The 12,393-nt window shown below is 53.1% G+C and overlaps 4 non-coding genes and 2 pseudogenes across 4 annotated transcripts; all 6 read right to left on the reverse strand.

The window, feature by feature from the left end:
• Nucleotides 1-127: 127 nt before the first annotated feature.
• On the reverse strand, nucleotides 128-299 carry LOC149278569 (U2 spliceosomal RNA; annotated as a pseudogene).
• Nucleotides 300-2,016: 1,717 nt separating this feature from the next.
• Nucleotides 2,017-2,207, reverse strand: LOC149278570 (U2 spliceosomal RNA). Its single transcript, XR_016278757.1, has one exon. It is a non-coding gene; the product is annotated as a U2 spliceosomal RNA (small nuclear RNA).
• Nucleotides 2,208-3,277: 1,070 nt separating this feature from the next.
• LOC149278571 (U2 spliceosomal RNA) lies at nucleotides 3,278-3,495 on the reverse strand (annotated as a pseudogene).
• Nucleotides 3,496-9,759: 6,264 nt separating this feature from the next.
• Nucleotides 9,760-9,950, reverse strand: LOC149278572 (U2 spliceosomal RNA). Its single transcript, XR_016278758.1, has one exon. It is a non-coding gene; the product is annotated as a U2 spliceosomal RNA (small nuclear RNA).
• Nucleotides 9,951-10,970: 1,020 nt separating this feature from the next.
• On the reverse strand, nucleotides 10,971-11,161 carry LOC149278573 (U2 spliceosomal RNA). The gene has a single exon (XR_016278759.1). It is a non-coding gene; the product is annotated as a U2 spliceosomal RNA (small nuclear RNA).
• A 1,018-nt stretch (nucleotides 11,162-12,179) lies between these two features.
• Nucleotides 12,180-12,370, reverse strand: LOC149278574 (U2 spliceosomal RNA). The gene has a single exon (XR_016278695.1). It is a non-coding gene; the product is annotated as a U2 spliceosomal RNA (small nuclear RNA).
• Between the last annotated feature and the right edge of the window lie 23 nt (nucleotides 12,371-12,393).

Consider the following 12,393-nt stretch of genomic DNA (forward strand, 5'->3'; position numbering starts at 1 on the left):
CGGCCGACCGACCCTGGACTGCTGCCGCTGCTCCCCGGGTCGCTCGGCCCTTCCTCGGATCGTTGCTCCGCTCGGATTTGCTTTGCTTTGCTGGGTTGGGTTGGGTTCTGCTTTTGGTCACTGATAAGAGAGGTGCACCGGTCCTGGAGGTACTGCAATACCAGGTCAATGCGTGGAGTGGACAGAGCAAGCTCTTCTTCCATCTCCCTGTTCTAAAAATCCATTTAATATATGGTCCCCAGATAGGGGACGTATCAGATATTAAACTGATAAGAACAGATTTTTTTTTTTTTTTTTTTTTTTTTTTTTTTTTTTTTTTTTTTTTTTTTTTTTTTTTTTTTTTTTTTTTTTTTTTTTGAAGCCCGAGGTGCGTGCTCCTTTGGGTGCTGCTTTCCGTGCTCCTAAGAGGCAGCGGAAGCCATATACGAAACTGGGTCCCCACAAGGGGAACCCAGACAAATTCCTCCCCCCCCCCATGGGAGGGTCGGATCTTAGGACTCTCCCCGAAGGGTGAGACCCCATCGCCATGGGGCACTCCCATCGGGAAGTAGCCCCCTTGGCTTCACTACCGAAAGATAGTGTCCGAAAACAAAAGTGCCAAATCGAAAAACCAAATCGTGAACGTGGCCTCGCTTAAAGGTTTGGTGACCGTGAAAATCCAATCGAAATTAATGGGCACACGTGCTTAAACACATTGTGATAATTAAATAAATAATTTAGGGGCGGGCCATGACTGACCCAGCCAGGTTCAAAAATAATTTCCACTCCATGCCCTGATGGTGCGATGGAGGGAGTGTGAAGATCCGCCGGTGCAAAAAATGTGCATTTACCGTGTGCAGCGGCGTGCAAGTCTGCACACGGTAACTCCGACTTGCGTCAGGGCAATTTAATCACCTCGGGCTTCATGCTTTCCCGAACCCTAAGGCCAGAGGATCAGCATAGTCCCCCCCCCCCGAAGGGAACTACACTTGATCTTAGCCAAAAGGCCGAGAAGCGATAACCCGAAGAGGGCGGCGGGCCCGGCTCGGGCCCGCCACCCAGGCTCCGCACAGTCGCAGCGAGCTGCCACGCGGGCCCCGGGCCTCCCTTCCGCCCGCTGCACGCCCGCCACCCACCAACCCCCAGGGCACTCCCTCTGCGGATCCCCGCGCCGGACTGCAGCCCTGCGCCGGCAGCCACGGCTGGAAAGGACCGCCCGCACCACCCCTGCGTCCAAGCCGAGCACCACCGGCTCGCACACTCTCCCCTCTCTCCGTCTCCTGCCTGCCCGCCCGCCCGCCCTCTGTCTCGACGAGGCCCGCCGGGATCGTGGCGGCGCGGCCTGAAACATTTGCATGGCTCCGCCCCCAGGGGGGGGGGGGGCAGTTCGCACCTCCGCCTCCCGCTCAACGAGATCGGCTGCTAAGCACCTGACAGACGTAGCAGTCCTTACTCTAATCTCATCTCCTCTCATCTCATCTAATCCTCTTAACCGCTACTGCTGCTGCTGGGACAAACACTCGCTCACTCTCTCTCGTCCTCGCCCTCGTCAGCCACCATCAGAGGGAGACACAAACCAAGGCATGCAAAAGAACCACAGGAGCCAGGCAGCAGCTGCAGCCGCTGCAGCACAACCGTCAGCTGGCCACGCTAACCTTCAAGCAACCAAACACACTAGCGCTTTAATCCTTCAATGCACCCTCAACCGGCATGGGCCTTCATGACCAAGGCCACACACACACACACACACACACACACACACACACAGTTACATTACGTTCCGACGGACATTACCGCAGCACGCTTCAGTGACGTGACGTGTCGCGACCAAGAGGCACGCACGCACTCACTGGCCTGCAACAGCGACGAGCTGGGAGGAAAGAAAGGAAGGAAGGAAGCAACCGACCCACCGGCCGACCGACCCTGGACTGCTGCCGCTGCTCCCCGGGTCGCTCGGCCCTTCCTCGGATCGTTGCTCCGCTCGGATTTGCTTTGCTTTGCTGGGTTGGGTTGGGTTCTGCTTTTGGTCACTGATAAGAGAGGTGCACCGGTCCTGGAGGTACTGCAATACCAGGTCAATGCGTGGAGTGGACAGAGCAAGCTCTTCTTCCATCTCCCTGTTCTAAAAATCCATTTAATATATGGTCCCCAGATAGGGGACGTATCAGATATTAAACTGATAAGAACAGATACTACACTTGATCTTAGCCAAAAGGCCGAGAAGCGATAACCCGAAGAGGGCGGCGGGCCCGGCTCGGGCCCGCCACCCAGGCTCCGCACAGTCGCAGCGAGCTGCCACGCGGGCCCCGGGCCTCCCTTCCGCCCGCTGCACGCCCGCCACCCACCAACCCCCAGGGCACTCCCTCTGCGGATCCCCGCGCCGGACTGCAGCCCTGCGCCGGCAGCCACGGCTGGAAAGGACCGCCCGCACCACCCCTGCGTCCAAGCCGAGCACCACCGGCTCGCACACTCTCCCCTCTCTCCGTCTCCTGCCTGCCCGCCCGCCCGCCCTCTGTCTCGACGAGGCCCGCCGGGATCGTGGCGGCGCGGCCTGAAACATTTGCATGGCTCCGCCCCCAGGGGGGGGGGGGGCAGTTCGCACCTCCGCCTCCCGCTCAACGAGATCGGCTGCTAAGCACCTGACAGACGTAGCAGTCCTTACTCTAATCTCATCTCCTCTCATCTCATCTAATCCTCTTAACCGCTACTGCTGCTGCTGGGACAAACACTCGCTCACTCTCTCTCGTCCTCGCCCTCGTCAGCCACCATCAGAGGGAGACACAAACCAAGGCATGCAAAAGAACCACAGGAGCCAGGCAGCAGCTGCAGCCGCTGCAGCACAACCGTCAGCTGGCCACGCTAACCTTCAAGCAACCAAACACACTAGCGCTTTAATCCTTCAATGCACCCTCAACCGGCATGGGCCTTCATGACCAAGGCCACACACACACACACACACACACACACACACACACACACACACACACACACACACACACACACACACACACACACAGTTACATTACGTTCCGACGGACATTACCGCAGCACGCTTCAGTGACGTGACGTGTCGCGACCAAGAGGCACGCACGCACGCACGCACGCACTCACTGGCCTGCAACAGCGACGAGCTGGGAGGAAAGAAAGGAAGGAAGGAAGCAACCGACCCACCGGCCGACCGACCCTGGACTGCTGCCGCTGCTCCCCGGGTCGCTCGGCCCTTCCTCGGATCGTTGCTCCGCTCGGATTTGCTTTGCTTTGCTGGGTTGGGTTGGGTTCTGCTTTTGGTCACTGATAAGAGAGGTGCACCGGTCCTGGAGGTACTGCAATACCAGGTCAATGCGTGGAGTGGACAGAGCAAGCTCTTCTTCCATCTCCCTGTTCTAAAAATCCATTTAATATATGGTCCCCAGATAGGGGACGTATCAGATATTAAACTGATAAGAACAGATTTTTTTTTTTTTTTTTCTTTTTTTTTTTTATACCACTCAGTCATATCGCACATCCTCAAGATGACACTCCGGACGGCATTACATATAACATCCTCATGGCATATTTTCTCTTTATAATCCCACACCACTTAGTGAAACCTAAAAAACCCTATATACATATATACAAAAAAGTTCCTCAAAGACTACCTCCCAACTTCCACAAACCATCCAACCCCCAACCACACGGTTGGTTTTTTTTTTTTTTTTTTTTTTTTTTTTTTTTTTTTTTTTTTTTTTTTTTTTTTTTTTTTTTTTTTAATACAATTTTTAATACATATATACAAAACGCTCCTCAAGACTACCCCCAACGTCCACAAACCATCCAAACCCCCAACCCCCCTCAAACCCTATCCCAGTCTTTCCATTTCTTTGTTTTCCACACACCCTCGGCATCTTCCTCCCCCCACCTTCTCACATCCCTCAAAAAATACACATACATCCGTCCTCGAATCATCCTCACACAACCATCCACCTCCACCATATCCTTTTTAAAGACTAACAAGTTCCTCACATCCCACAAAGATTCCTTAACACAACTTATCAGCATCCAGAACAACCTCCTCCTCCTCTTATCTAAATCACATAACCCAAAAAACACAGCCTCAAAACCCACCCCATCCAATCCCACTAATTCTTTAACCAACCGCCCCATCCTTTCCCAAATTTGTACAGCATACTCACAACTCCAGAACACATGTATCACATTCTCCACTCTACCACACCCCTCCCTGGGGCAACACTCAGAAACACACAACTTCCTAACCCTCTGAAACTCTCTAGTTGGCAAACACCCATGCACCGCCATCCAACCCACATCTCTCTGTCTATTAACCAATTCTCGCTCAGACAACATCTTCCAAACCTGCTTACTTTGACCTTCATTCAAACCACCCAAACCTACTACTTCCTCCCGATCCCTAATCATATTCAATACACACCTCTTCTCTTCCCACATAGACACAGTCACATTCTGCAACTCATATCTTCTAATACCAATCTCAACCCTTTCATAAAACCAAGGCACCTTAAAACACACAGGCTTCTTACGATCAAGTTCATACAAACCATACTTCCTCAACAAACCACCCGCAGCATACCTCAACATGCAACCCACCATTGAATCCTTCTTACTCACCTTCACACACACCCGTATATATTGCACCAACAAAAACCGCTCAACATCTGGCATGTCCATACCCCCATTCTCCGTCTTCAACATCACTTTCTGCCTTCTCAATCGCTCCATCCTAGAATTCCAAAAAAATAAAAATAAACTTCTCACCAATTTCCTAATTACTCTCACACTTACTGGAAAAACCACATTCAAGTACAACAACAAAGGAACAATCACCACCTTCACAATCAACACCCTTCCAGAAAAAGACAAAGTCCTAGACGACCAAAACCCTATCTTCTGTTTCACTTTCCCAACCACCTTCTCCCAGCTATCACATCCATTCAACTTATTATCAAATTTCACCCCCAACACCTCGATCGCTTCACTCTTAACAGGCCATCCACACAACCCCAACTCCCGCCACTCACCAAAAGCCTTACAAGCACATTTATCCCAATTCACCCGGAAACCACTCCCCATACAAAATCCCTCCACTAACAGCTTCACCCTCCTTAACCCAGCTTGCGTTCTACATACTACCGTCACATCGTCCATATAACCTAACACTTTCAAACTCCTACCCCCACTTCCCGGTACTTCTACACCTCTCACCACCTTATCACACCTAATCATCCTTAACAAAGGTTCAATCACGCATATAAACAAAATCGGCGACAACGGACACCCTTGTCTCACCCCAGACATTATACCAAAACTCTCAGTCAAACAACCATTCACCATTACTCTACTACTAATTCCTTCATATAACATTTTCAACCACTTCAACATCCCCCCCGGTATCCCCAACCTCTCTAAAACCCCAAACAAAAATCCATGCGCTACTCTATCATACGCCTTCTCAAAATCAATAGTTGCCACCGCCACTTCCAACTTCCTATCCATGCAATACCACAACACATCACGCAACACAACCAAACTATCCCCAATCTGTCTACCCGGCACAGCACACACTTGCTCTTCCCCAACCAAATTATGCACAATCAACCTTAACCGATTTGCCAACACTTTCGCTAACACCTTATAGTCCACATTCAACAATGTGATTGGCCTCCAATTCTTCAAATCTTTTTTATCTCCTTTCTTAAATAACAGCACAATCACACCCTCTTTCATAGAATCAATCAACTCATTCTTACGCAAAACCTCCACACAAGTTTCAGTAAAATCATCCCCTATCAGATCCCAAAACTTACAATAAAATTCCACAGGCAACCCATCACATCCTGGCGTCTTACCTTTAGCCATGCTTTTCAGTACCTTTTCTAGCTCCTCTTTCGTCACATCTTTCACCAAATCCTCTGCATCCACACTATCCACTACCGCTTCCACACCCTCCAAAATCTCCCTTTCCACCCTCCAATCTCTTGTTTTCTCAACATACAAATCCCTATAGAACTCTAATACAACATCCAAAACCCCTACTCCTTCCACAGCTACTCCATCCTTATTCAACACACTCTCCATCAGACTCTTACCACCAAATACTTTCTTGAAAAAAAACCTCGTACACTTCTCATCTTCCTCTAACACTTTCACCCTAGCTCGAAACATTATCTTCTTACCTTTCTTTTCCATATACTGACTCACCTGCTGCCTTGCCTCAATCAAATCATTCTTCACATCCAACCCAAGCACCCTCAATTTCCTCAAATACTCCAAACGTTTCTGCCACATCATCAATTCTTTCCTTTCATTCCTAGCTCTAACTTTCCCTATTCTCACAAAAAACATCCGCACTTGCACCTTAACAAACTCCCACCACCTACTGATTGACATAAAACACCGTTTCTTTCTCCGCAGCCCCAGGAAGAATCTTTCAAAACACTTCACCACCCATCCATCATCCATCAAAGACACATTCAACTTCCATTGACCACGACCCATTATAACTTCCTCTACAAACTCCACTGTACATAACACACAAACATGATCCGTAAAAGGCAAACGCACACCTATCATCTCCCTCCCACTCATATTTTTAGAAAAGAAAATAAAATCAATCCTGGAACACACACTCCCATCCTCACTAAAGAAAGAAAAAAACTCCTCTGACGATTTATGTAACATAACTGAATCTAACAATCCAAAATCTTCCACCATCTGCCCCAACTCCCTACTAGACCCATCCAAATTCGCACCTTTCCTCCCACCCACTCTATCCTCATTCTTAAGCACACAATTAAAGTCACCCACCAAAAACACACACTCTCTCCCTGGTAACCATAATTTCACGTGCTGCAATAGCGTTATCCTTTCTTTCCTATCTACAGGAGCATACACATTAATTAATTTGAACCCAACCCCCCCATATCTAAAGAAAACCACTAACGCCCTCCCATATTCTATTTCCACCACCCTAACCACCTGAAAATCAAAACTACGAAACAACACCGCCACCCCACAATTCCGCCTAACCCCAAACGAAAAAACAGAAGGACCCAAAGTCCAAGGCTGACTCTGCAATGGTCCTGCCAAATTACATTCTTGCAGACAAAAAATATCTGCTCTTTGCCCCTTAAGAGCCTCAAAGACCACTACACGCCGTGCAGCACCCTTAATGCTTCTTACATTGAGGGATGCAATACAAAGAGACCTCATAATTTAATACTCATCAGCACTCTTCATACTACACCCCTCATGTCCCCGATCGAAACTTTTTAGTCAAAGTCTCCTCCACAACCTCGGAATAACTCCTCATAGGATCTGCCACTCTTCGGCTGAAAACACCTCCTGGATCTTCAGAACATACAGAGAGCGGAGAACAGCTTCCTTCGCTTTCTGATAACACATCTAACCGGGGGGAATCCGGTGAGGACCCACTCTCACACTCCCGAACTCTTTTTTCAGCACTACAACCCTCTCCTGCATCTATCATCACGTCTTCTACAAACCTGACTCCCGCCTGCCCTGGTTCCTGCTCCAAACCACCAATATCTGGCAGATCTGCACCGATAAGCAGAGGATCCTTAATTACCTCCAACAGGAGATCTTCCTGTTGAGGCGTAATTTCCATCTCTGGATCCACAACGGCACTTTGTACCGGACTCACAGCCACATCTTCAATTACTCGCTCCGACGCCACAGAAACCGCAGGCCGATCTTCCGGCGGCGGTTTGACAGACGCTCCAGATGCAAGAGAAAATTGCTCCACCAACCGATCCACATGCGCAGACCGCTCAGCCTCTATCCTCCTCTCCTCCTCCTCCTGCCTTTCCGCAGCTTTCTTCCGCTGCTCTCTCAACACGGGACATGACCACGCCCCATGCCCCACATCTCCACAGAGATCACATTTCCTGGGGTTTGGACACTCAAAGGCCATATGTCCCTTCTGCCTGCAATTACGGCAAACCTTCTGATCTTCGACGCAGTGCTCACTAGTGTGCCCAAACTTAAAACACTTCCGACAAAAGGTAGGACAGTTGGGATAAAAAAGATATCCCTGATTCCCCCCAATAGAGAAGTTCTGCGGTGGATGCATCATCCCTCCATATCCCTTCTCGTCGGGTTTTAAGGTAACCCAAAACCTTCTCCTACCATTATACACGCCAAAAGGATTCCGCATATACTCCGGTTCTTCCACTTTGGACGCATATTGGCTCAAAAACGCACAGATCGCATCATCTGGCACAAAGGGATTGTATATATGCACCGTAATACATACTTTCCGCACCGCAACCGAGGGACGAAAAACAATGCCACGTAACAAAACATGATCAGCATGGGTAAGACTCCGCTCCATCAAATTCCGTGCTCCCCACACCGATTTGAAAGTAATGTCAAAGAAACCACGGAACCCAAAATCCTGAAGGCAAAAAATCTCCCCTCTTGGCATCTGCAACAGACCTTCCACGATTTTCACCTGAACTTCCTCCAGCGAAATCCTCCTCCGACGTTCTTCATCCTCAATACACATGCGCACCGTATTCGGAAAGTTCGGTATCGCCATCACGCCGATCGCTCCACGTTCCCAGTGCCAGCTCTGACGGGACCCCCTATAGCAGCACCCGGCTTAAGACCCCAATGAAGGGGCCGATGCCGGGAGGCCGAGGGCCGTACTCCGCTGACACTAGGACCTCTGGCTAAGATCTCCTGTACAAGTACACTTGATCTTAGCCAAAAGGCCGAGAAGCGATAACCCGAAGAGGGCGGCGGGCCCGGCTCGGGCCCGCCACCCAGGCTCCGCACAGTCGCAGCGAGCTGCCACGCGGGCCCCGGGCCTCCCTTCCGCCCGCTGCACGCCCGCCACCCACCAACCCCCAGGGCACTCCCTCTGCGGATCCCCGCGCCGGACTGCAGCCCTGCGCCGGCAGCCACGGCTGGAAAGGACCGCCCGCACCACCCCTGCGTCCAAGCCGAGCACCACCGGCTCGCACACTCTCCCCTCTCTCCGTCTCCTGCCTGCCCGCCCGCCCGCCCTCTGTCTCGACGAGGCCCGCCGGGATCGTGGCGGCGCGGCCTGAAACATTTGCATGGCTCCGCCCCCAGGGGGGGGGGGGGCAGTTCGCACCTCCGCCTCCCGCTCAACGAGATCGGCTGCTAAGCACCTGACAGACGTAGCAGTCCTTACTCTAATCTCATCTCCTCTCATCTCATCTAATCCTCTTAACCGCTACTGCTGCTGCTGGGACAAACACTCGCTCACTCTCTCTCGTCCTCGCCCTCGTCAGCCACCATCAGAGGGAGACACAAACCAAGGCATGCAAAAGAACCACAGGAGCCAGGCAGCAGCTGCAGCCGCTGCAGCACAACCGTCAGCTGGCCACGCTAACCTTCAAGCAACCAAACACACTAGCGCTTTAATCCTTCAATGCACCCTCAACCGGCATGGGCCTTCATGACCAAGGCCACACACACACACACACACACACACACACACACACAGTTACATTACGTTCCGACGGACATTACCGCAGCACACTTCAGTGACGTGACGTGTCGCGACCAAGAGGCACGCACGCACTCACTGGCCTGCAACAGCGACGAGCTGGGAGGAAAGAAAGGAAGGAAGGAAGCAACCGACCCACCGGCCGACCGACCCTGGACTGCTGCCGCTGCTCCCCGGGTCGCTCGGCCCTTCCTCGGATCGTTGCTCCGCTCGGATTTGCTTTGCTTTGCTGGGTTGGGTTGGGTTCTGCTTTTGGTCACTGATAAGAGAGGTGCACCGGTCCTGGAGGTACTGCAATACCAGGTCAATGCGTGGAGTGGACAGAGCAAGCTCTTCTTCCATCTCCCTGTTCTAAAAATCCATTTAATATATGGTCCCCAGATAGGGGACGTATCAGATATTAAACTGATAAGAACAGATACTACACTTGATCTTAGCCAAAAGGCCGAGAAGCGATAACCCGAAGAGGGCGGCGGGCCCGGCTCGGGCCCGCCACCCAGGCTCCGCACAGTCGCAGCGAGCTGCCACGCGGGCCCCGGGCCTCCCTTCCGCCCGCTGCACGCCCGCCACCCACCAACCCCCAGGGCACTCCCTCTGCGGATCCCCGCGCCGGACTGCAGCCCTGCGCCGGCAGCCACGGCTGGAAAGGACCGCCCGCACCACCCCTGCGTCCAAGCCGAGCACCACCGGCTCGCACACTCTCCCCTCTCTCCGTCTCCTGCCTGCCCGCCCGCCCGCCCTCTGTCTCGACGAGGCCCGCCGGGATCGTGGCGGCGCGGCCTGAAACATTTGCATGGCTCCGCCCCCAGGGGGGGGGGGGGCAGTTCGCACCTCCGCCTCCCGCTCAACGAGATCGGCTGCTAAGCACCTGACAGACGTAGCAGTCCTTACTCTAATCTCATCTCCTCTCATCTCATCTAATCCTCTTAACCGCTACTGCTGCTGCTGGGACAAACACTCGCTCACTCTCTCTCGTCCTCGCCCTCGTCAGCCACCATCAGAGGGAGACACAAACCAAGGCATGCAAAAGAACCACAGGAGCCAGGCAGCAGCTGCAGCCGCTGCAGCACAACCGTCAGCTGGCCACGCTAACCTTCAAGCAACCAAACACACTAGCGCTTTAATCCTTCAATGCACCCTCAACCGGCATGGGCCTTCATGACCAAGGCCACACACACACACACACACACACACACACACACACACAGTTACATTACGTTCCGACGGACATTACCGCAGCACACTTCAGTGACGTGACGTGTCGCGACCAAGAGGCACGCACGCACTCACTGGCCTGCAACAGCGACGAGCTGGGAGGAAAGAAAGGAAGGAAGGAAGCAACCGACCCACCGGCCGACCGACCCTGGACTGCTGCCGCTGCTCCCCGGGTCGCTCGGCCCTTCCTCGGATCGTTGCTCCGCTCGGATTTGCTTTGCTTTGCTGGGTTGGGTTGGGTTCTGCTTTTGGTCACTGATAAGAGAGGTGCACCGGTCCTGGAGGTACTGCAATACCAGGTCAATGCGTGGAGTGGACAGAGCAAGCTCTTCTTCCATCTCCCTGTTCTAAAAATCCATTTAATATATGGTCCCCAGATAGGGGACGTATCAGATATTAAACTGATAAGAACAGATACTACACTTGATCTTAGCCAAAAGGCCGAGAAGCGATAACCCGAAGAGGGCGGCGGGCCCGGCTCGGGCCCGCCACCCAGGCTCCGCACAGTCGCAGCGAGCTGCCACGCGGGCCCCGGGCCTCCCTTCCGCCCGCTGCACGCCCGCCACCCACCAACCCCCAGGGCACTCCCTCTGCGGATCCCCGCGCCGGACTGCAGCCCTGCGCCGGCAGCCACGGCTGGAAAGGACCGCCCGCACCACCCCTGCGTCCAAGCCGAGCACCACCGGCTCGCACACTCTCCCCTCTCTCCGTCTCCTGCCTGCCCGCCCGCCCGCCCTCTGTCTCGACGAGGCCCGCCGGGATCGTGGCGGCGCGGCCTGAAACATTTGCATGGCTCCGCCCCCAGGGGGGGGGGGGGCAGTTCGCACCTCCGCCTCCCGCTCAACGAGATCGGCTGCTAAGCACCTGACAGACGTAGCAGTCCTTACTCTAATCTCATCTCCTCTCATCTCATCTAATCCTCTTAACCGCTACTGCTGCTGCTGGGACAAACACTCGCTCACTCTCTCTCGTCCTCGCCCTCGTCAGCCACCATCAGAGGGAGACACAAACCAAGGCATGCAAAAGAACCACAGGAGCCAGGCAGCAGCTGCAGCCGCTGCAGCACAACCGTCAGCTGGCCACGCTAACCTTCAAGCAACCAAACACACTAGCGCTTTAATCCTTCAATGCACCCTCAACCGGCATGGGCCTTCATGACCAAGGCCACACACACACACACACACACACACACACACACACAGTTACATTACGTTCCGACGGACATTACCGCAGCACACTTCAGTGACGTGACGTGTCGCGACCAAGAGGCACGCACGCACTCACTGGCCTGCAACAGCGACGAGCTGGGAGGAAAGAAAGGAAGGAAGGAAGCAACCGACCCACCGGCCGACCGACCCTGGACTGCTGCCGCTGCTCCCCGGGTCGCTCGGCCCTTCCTCGGATCGTTGCTCCGCTCGGATTTGCTTTGCTTTGCTGGGTTGGGTTGGGTTCTGCTTTTGGTCACTGATAAGAGAGGTGCACCGGTCCTGGAGGTACTGCAATACCAGGTCAATGCGTGGAGTGGACAGAGCAAGCTCTTCTTCCATCTCCCTGTTCTAAAAATCCATTTAATATATGGTCCCCAGATAGGGGACGTATCAGATGTTAAACTGATAAGAACAGATACTACACTTGATCTTAGCCAAAAGGCCGAGAAGCGATAACCCGAAGAGGGCGGCGGGCCC

Source organism: Sceloporus occidentalis, unplaced genomic scaffold (assembly GCF_023333645.1).
Source record: "Sceloporus occidentalis isolate IW3139 unplaced genomic scaffold, rSceOcc1.0.p SCAF_188, whole genome shotgun sequence".
NCBI classification, from domain to species: Eukaryota; Metazoa; Chordata; class Lepidosauria; order Squamata; family Phrynosomatidae; genus Sceloporus; species Sceloporus occidentalis.